The following is a 6,982-nucleotide window of genomic DNA, read 5'->3' as shown; positions in this document are numbered from 1 at the left end:
ATTGCGTTGGACTTGGACCAGGAAAACCTGGGATCTGTGCTCAGCCACCAAAGCAGCCTTGGGCAGCTTACCATCTCTCAGCCTGAATATGTATGTCAACCAGCGCTCTTCAGAGGAATTAAACCCTCCAGGTTTCATTCTCTCCCCTCCCCCAGTATTTTTTATTGAGTTTTAATATGAACAAACAAGTTTCAAAAATAAGAATAAAGACAAAACCATTATGAGAGAGAGAGATTCAGTTGTCACAATTGCCAATAAAGAAGTGTAGCATTCAGGTGTGCAATTTACTGAGTTAATAATATATCATACCAAGAGGGAAAGGATGTGTGGTCTATAATTAGTGGAACCCGACACTCTTTGTATATAAAATGAAATTCAAACAAATGGCAAAGAAGTGATCTCATAAATATTGCCCCTGAATACTTCTAGATTATGTGAGATTCCCCGCCCCCAGAAGGACAATTTGCCAAGTCTTGGAATACTAATAATCCAGATTACTGAGACCAAAATTTCCCATCTGGCCTATGAGACTGTTTAGGCCCATCCACCTTGAACTCTTAGAAGAAAGGTAGAATACAGATGTATTAATAAACAAATGAGCAAACAAATAAATTTATTTTAATGACAGTTGACACGGTGAATTAAAAAACAACACAAAATTGCTGACAAGTGAATCTGCTCACACATTGTGCTTTTAAAGCACACCGCACACCCAAAGAATCCTGGGAACTAGTTTGTTAAGGGTGCCGGGAATTGTAGCTACAGTTTCCAGGATGCTTTGGAAGGTGTGTGTGCTTTAGATGCTCTTTGAATGAATTGTGTGTACGCAGTGGGGTTCTCATTTCCTTCGCTTGGTTAGCTACAACAAGTCTGGGACAGGGCACAGAACATAATTGCCCTGACTTTCTAAAGGCCCCCCCCAGAAGAAATGCCCTCCTATCTTGCCAAGGAGACTGGTGTCAGTAATTAGCTGTGTGCAAACACTGTGTGGGGAGCGGGGGATGACGACTCACTGGCTTCCTGCCTCTTGTCCTTGCATGACTACGGAGGGGAGATGATGAACAATGAGTACCACTCCTTTGCTGCTGTGCTGTTTGTTTCCAGATGAACTGGTTTGTTTTTTAGCTCGCTCTTGCACACGCTGGCATGGCCTGCCCTCCCCTCCTGCAGCCGTACTGTGTTACCTGCCATTATGCGCGCCCAGCCCTCACCGCAAACAAAAGGCAAGAGCCGTCTAAATCACTGTAACACAAAGACTATAATTAAGAGGAGAAAGCATTCAGATGCCCACCAGCGATTCAGATTAGCTGGAGTAGCAAATCACTTGGCAGTTTGCTAGTGGCTTGGACGGAGCTAAATGGCTATTTTGCTGCCTTTGGCCAAGATTTGGTGATGTAGTTGGAATATTACTGTCCAAACACAGTTCCCAAATAGCTGTTTTTATGTTTGCATGGAAGAATGCTGTTGTTATTTTTATTTATTGGTTGCACTGACTTGTCGCTTTCCTTTCACAAAAAGTAACCCAAAGCAAAATAATACAGCAGTGGAATAGGATTCTTCCAGTGTCCCCACCGGAAAACACTCTCTCTCTCTCTCTCTCTCTCTCTCTCTCTCTCTCTCTCTCTCACTCACACACACACACACACACACACACACACACACACACACATATGCACCAAGCACTTCAACGTGTTACGACCTCAGTTTTATCACAGAATGATTTGCTAGGTTTTCTCTGAAAGCCTGCAGTTCCAAAAATTCTGAGAATTTTGGCTTCTACATTAACAGAAAAGGGATAGAAGTGATGTCGTTTCTGGGCTATCAAAACCCATGCATGCTCCAGATAAAGGACAGGGGCTGCTCACACAAACTATACAACCCTATGCAAGTTGTGAGAAATGTGACTGCTAAATTGATTGTGACACACATAAACACTATACTTTTAAAGCAAATTCGAAGCACATTTCCCCATTCCTCAAAAAGAATTCTGAGCACTGTAAATGGTGACGGCTTACTGGGACTTGTAACTCTATGAGGGGTAATCTACAGTGCCCAGAATCCTCTGAATTTAGCAGTTTAGGCACGTGAGGGAAAAGCCATGTCAGAACTTCTGTTTCCGTTCAGTAACTAGGATTTTAGGCAGTTTACCAATGACTGTCAAGAAGCCTGGAAGGTGTGTGCTTTCAAAAAAACCCACGGCAGATTATAGCAGAGCCATAATGCTGCTGCACGTTTCAAAAATTCCCATTTCTGTCATTTAACAACAACAATAATAATGAGCTTAAGTAGCACTTTCAATGGCTTTCTGGTCAGTTATAACCTTCCGGCCAAAAGATTATGGCTGCCTCAAGGCCGTGTGACTTTTGACAGGTTAACGCTGCCACCTGCTAGTTGATTTTAAGGATTGTTGTTTAAGCAAGAGCCAATGCAGAGCACTAAAGGCCCCTCCAGATCGGCATTTTCTTCTCCTTCTTTGCAGGTATATTCTGTAAAATGTCACTGGTGCAATAGTAGTGCATTTGTGGTGGTGTTAATCTATTTTATTGGTTGTCCTGCAATGCTTCCCCCAATGTTACCACGCGATTGTTGTTTGGAGGGGCCCTCTTGCACTCTAAATCAAAAGTGTATGAGATAAATTGAAGTATAGTGGATGCTCGGGTTGCGAATGTGATCCGTGCGGGATGCACGTTCACAACCCGCAGTGTTCACAACCTGCGTCTGCGCACGCGCAGGTTGCGATTTGGCGCTTCCGCTCATGCGTGACTGCCGAAACCCGGAAGTAACCTGTTCCGGTACTTCTGGGTTTTGGCGGTCCGTAACCTGAAAAAACGCAACCTGAAGCGGCTGTAACCTGTGGTATGACTGTACTGTTGAACACAGGGCTGAATCGCACAGCAACAAGCCATAGTTTGACACTGTATCTGATCTGGTCTCTGTGCAACAGCTGTATCTAGGTAGCTTGAAATGTTTGCAACATAGGGCTGCTTTGCTCTTGCTGCTACCTTGTAAGCAAGAGATTCAGGAATGTGATTGTGTACTGAGGTGCCATTTGTGTGAAGTATGGCTGGGCCAATAATGAGGTACAAATGAATCTCAGTAAGAATTTGAGCGCCACTGTGTTTGAGATTTGTCTCCTATGGGATCCCTTCTTACACTGAACACCTAGTTCTGTTTAAGCTGCCTACTTAGCATCTTTCCCCCCCTGGAAGGTCCAGGGATTATACACAAAAATAGTACAGTGGTACCTCAGGTTAAGAACCTAATTCATTCCAGAGGTCTGTTCTTAACCTGAAACTGTTCTTAACCTGAAGCACCACTTTAGCTAATGGGGCCTCCCACTGCCACCACGCCACCGCCACTCGATTTCTGTTCTCATCCTGAAGCAAAGTTCTTAACCCAAGGTAATATTTCTGGGTTAGCGGAGTCTGTAACTTGAATCGCCTGTAACCTGAAGGGTCTGTAACCTGAGGTACCACTGAACATAACTATACCTCAAACTACAGGCCACAAACACATTGTTCTGTAATCTACACATAAATTTCCATGATGATAATTTTTATCTTGAAAACTGCCCTGTGGTCCTCTGATGAAAGGTGGTACAGGAATTGGGGACATTGCTTCAAGATTCATTGATAAAGTGATAACTTCCACACAAAGGTGTTAAAAATAAAATCACTGCATGCTGCTCTCCCTCCTCCTCCAAGGCTCCTTTTGAAGACAATCAAGCCTTACGCTTTGGGGGAAAAACCCCCCAACTTCAAAGTTGTTTCCAGCACACACAGATCTTTCGAGAAAGCTTTTAAGCAAAGAACCTGAGCCTCTGCCTCTCTTGATTTTCAGGAAAATCGTGGGCCTCCTTGTTCCTCTAACAGCATCTTCCGCCTCCTCTCTGGAGCTGTGTGTCACCATAGGATGTTCTTTTCGCTCAGGTTATAATCGGGATCTGTGAGGTCGCTAGGCATAGCTGTGTTTGGCTCCGCAAAGCTATTTCAGGCAGCCAGATGCAGTCAGTTCTAAATTAGGACAGGACTTCATGCTACCTTGGTAGGCGTGTGTCCACACACCCACGTTTGCTGAGGCAAAGGTGAGGCAGGGACAGGGTGCTTTGCAAAGGGAGAACCGGCAGGTGCTTGGCTTCATTTGCACTTGCTGATCTCCCCTGCAAATGGTTGTACAGTGGTACCTCGGGTTAAGAACTTAATTCATTCTGGAGGTCCGTTCTTAACCTGAAACTGTTCTTAACCTGAAGCACCACTTTAGCTAATGGGGCCTCGCACTGCCACCGCACCGCCGTCGTGTGATTTCTGTTCTCATCCTGAAGCAAAGTTCTTAACCCGAGGTACTGTTTCTGGGTTAGCGGAGTCTGTAACCTGAAGCGTATGCAACCTGAAGCGTCTGTAACCCGAGATACCACTGTAACTCCAATCCCCTGCTCTGATTTTGCCTCATCTAGGTTTACTTCTAGGTTCCATTTTTTTACATTATGCCTTGCCTCCCCACCCCAAACAGCACTCAGGGGTCACCAGCCAGCCATTGTGGGGATCATTTGTTAAGAAGAACCTGCAGGTGACCACTGTAAACAGTTGAGCTCCTTAGAAGGATTTGAATAACATTTATAACGTAACAAGAACTAGGAATACACGGGATATTGAAACAAGTAAAGTGACTTAAAATATGCAGCGGAAAAGGATTAGTGACAGAACCCATGGAGGGTTGGGGGGGGGAGTCCAGAGATTTGACCGAGTCTTTGTTTGTTTGTTTCTTTATTATTCATGATTTTGAATGTAAATTTTAATTTGTAAAAGAAAATAATAATGATGACTGCTCCCCACATCAAAATGGGGGTGCCTTTTGCGCGGTTGCGCGCAGCCCCCCCAATCCCATGCAGCTCCCAGCAGTACAGCCTAGATACGCCCCCCACAGGCTGGACACCAGGAGGTAGCCGCCTAACTCTGTCAGATACCCATCCCTGCGTTGCCAGGAGAGAGTTGGCCAGGTAAGGGGAGGGAACTTACCTGGGAGTTCTCAGGTAAGGCCTGCAGGTAGGACACAGGCTGATTCTCCTATATAAATTCCTTCACTATCCTCAAATTTGACTCATGAAGAAGGCCTGTAGTAACACTCTTAGACGTTCCTTTTGCAGTGCACAGGCCATTAAAGTATTTCTGTGGGCGGACTTCCTATTATTTGAATGTGAAGATTTAGCATGGTTCACCCATGTGTCCTTCACAGAAAGGGAATAATAATGACTATTTACTGTGCCCCTTTTTCACAAGGTGCATATAAAGATCTTGCCAAGTAGCTGGGAGGATTTAACTATATATCCACACACAATTAAAAATAATGTGGGAGCAAGGGGGATATCGAAAAGCTCACTGATAAGAATGGAAACCGTTGATATCTATCGTATTAACACTCGTACTTGGAAGTCACAGGCAGGATTTGAAATACAAGCAGCAGATTATTGAAAGAATTAATGATATCGGGGCTTAGATAATAAAAAACCCCAGATGTGTTTCAAAACAGCTAATAAAAAGGAGTAACGAAAATAAACATCAGGAAAGGAGGGGCAGGAAGTCAAGAAGAAGTTATGTATGTATATAAAAAACATGTATATGATGTTAAGTGGTTTGAAATATCTTTGGAGACTTTACACACACACACACACACACACAGAGAGAGAGAGAGAGAGAGAGAGAGAGAGAGAGAGAGAGAGAGAGAGTTTGGTAATTGTTATAGAGCAGGCATAGGCAAGCTTCGGCCCTCCAGATGTTTTGGCCTACAACTCCCATGATCCCTAGCTAACAGGACTAGTGGTCAAGCATGATGGGAATTGTAGTCCAAAACATCTGGAGGGCTGAAGGTTGCCTATGCCTGTTATAGAGCTTTCAAACACATGACAGCCTTCTCAGGGTGAGTTCTCTTTCCTTACAGGACCTCAGTTTTCTCTCTCGCTGTGACATGTGGTAAGGAGGATTTCACCAGATTTCAGGTGCAGGCAGACTTCATCCCTTGCTGAGTTCAAACATGCCTTAGGCCTACCTCTCCCCTGTGACTTTAAGCAGCTTATTGCATCTGAGCTGAAGAATTGGTACCTTTGTGCGATTACAAAATGTGTAGAGAGAAAAATCTTCCCCTACAAATGAGGCGTTTGTATTTGTGCAGCATTTGCAGGGCATTTTAGAATTCTTTTATAATTTTGGTAGTTATACGGTTGAGCTTACTTTATTATTATGAGGTGGCCGAGGGTGGTGTGTGTACATTTTTCTTTCCATTTAATTCAGTCCCCTGCAACCCCCTGGCTGTTACCTCATGACATCATTTTCTGGGCTTTAACTGAATGTGGGAAACCACAGAGGCTCGCTGGAAGCTTGATGAAAGTCAAGTACACTATGTCATGCAAATCACCTCTTCCTATATGCTTGTTGACACTCTCAAATAACTCTAATAGGTTCATGAAACAGGACTTGCTCTTGCAGAAGCCATGCTGGCTCTTCAGCAAGACTTGTTCTTCCATATGCTTTACTTTTAATAATACTTTCCAACAGTTTCCCTGGGACAGTAGACTTCGTGATACAGTTTTCTAGCTAAACAATGTTTATAAAAATGCATATATTAGGAGGAAATTGCATAAAAATGAATATATTCGTGAAAATAACATAGTTGAATGTTCTTAACCAGGTTCGGGTTTTGACGGATAGGAAGCCAGTCTCCAGCCATAGGGCCGCATTTGGTGCGCATGGTGGAACGGCTAGAATCTGTCTTAAGAATTTAGACTGGACCGTTTCAAGTGTGCGGCAATGATTTCCCGTCCAGATTTGGGCTCCGTAGAGTAATTGTGCCAAGGGTTTTGCTTGAAAGACCTCCAGAGCTGCTGGAATGTAAAAGCGAGACAGTATTTTGGCGCTTTGAGATGCTTTTCCCCTAGCATATTTATGATGGGTCTCCCAGGCCCCTGTTGACTGGAAAACTACTCCGAGGT

This window comes from Podarcis bocagei, assembly GCF_964188305.1.
Source record: "Podarcis bocagei genome assembly, chromosome: 8".
In the NCBI taxonomy this organism is placed as follows: Eukaryota; Metazoa; Chordata; class Lepidosauria; order Squamata; family Lacertidae; genus Podarcis; species Podarcis bocagei.
The sequence above is the reverse complement of the archived record's forward strand: the minus strand, read 5'-3'. Positions refer to the sequence as shown.